The sequence below is a fragment of the Parus major genome, chromosome 2 (genome assembly GCF_001522545.3).
Source record: "Parus major isolate Abel chromosome 2, Parus_major1.1, whole genome shotgun sequence".
In the NCBI taxonomy this organism is placed as follows: Eukaryota; Metazoa; Chordata; class Aves; order Passeriformes; family Paridae; genus Parus; species Parus major.
In genome coordinates this window covers 102,024,965-102,026,107 of record NC_031769.1, presented here as the reverse complement: position 1 = coordinate 102,026,107, position 1,143 = coordinate 102,024,965, and positions in this window count along the sequence as shown.

Genomic DNA, 1,143 nt, shown 5'->3' with positions numbered 1-1,143 from the left:
CACGCGCGCACACCGCGCCTGCGCAGGCGGCAGCGCCGCGCCAGGTGGCGCCATCACACCGCCGGCCGCCTCCGCGGCCCCAGCGCGCCGGGACGGCACCGCCGGCACAGCCCTGGCACCCCGCTATGGCCCTGGGATCCCGGTATGGCCCTGGCACCGCAGGCACAGCCCTGGCACCCCGCTATGGCCCTGGCACCGCAGGCACAGCCCGGGCACCCCGCTATGGCCCTGGCACCCCGGTATGGCCCTGGCACCGCAGGCACAGCCCGGGCACCCCGGTATGGCCCTGGCACCCCGGTATGGCGCTGGCACCGCAGGCATAGCCCTGGCACCTCGTTCTGGCCCTGGTACCCCTGGCATGGCCCTGGCACCCTGGTATTACGCTGGGACCGAGCTGCCATCTCCCTGACACTGTCTAGCATCGCCCTGGCATTGCTCGGACACTGCCCTGGCAGCGCTCAGGCCACACCCGCATTGCCTGTCTTTGCCCTGGCATCACCCAGCAACAGTGCGATGCCCAGCAGCACCTGGTACCACCAGCACCAGTGGGCATCACCCTGGCACCGACTCGCCAGCACTTGGCACTGCTGGTCCTTGCCCTGGTGCTGACTTGGCAGCAGCTGGCTCTGCCCTGCCCGCCACTCTGGCACTGCCCTGCACCACTGCAGCCTTGCCCAGTATCAGCTGGTACCAAGCCTGAACTGCCCTGGCATGGCCCAGCACAGCCTAGCACTGCCCCAGCACATCTGGGAAGATTCTGCACGACCTGGTCATTTCCCTCGACATAATTAATACAAATACAATTTATTATATGCATACATTCCTTTCCATTTTTAATCCAATGAATTATTCAGGGTGAGTACTTTATTAGGCTGTTTGTCTTCTCTCCTTCCCCCTTTTGCTGGGTGTCTCGTATTCATCACAGAAGGGATGCAGCACTGTTATTTCTGCAGAGAAATACTTGTCTGGGGACCGGTTCTGGGTTTATGCTGCATGGGTAATTTTTCAAATAAAGTTAAATTTTTCTTCTTCTAGAAACAGAGGTGGGGTACAAAAGTTTTGTGTTGGAAAGTTGCAACCCTGTTAATCACTCAGTGATGGAATTCATTGGTCTGTGGTGCTTCATGTGACTTGTATCTTAGT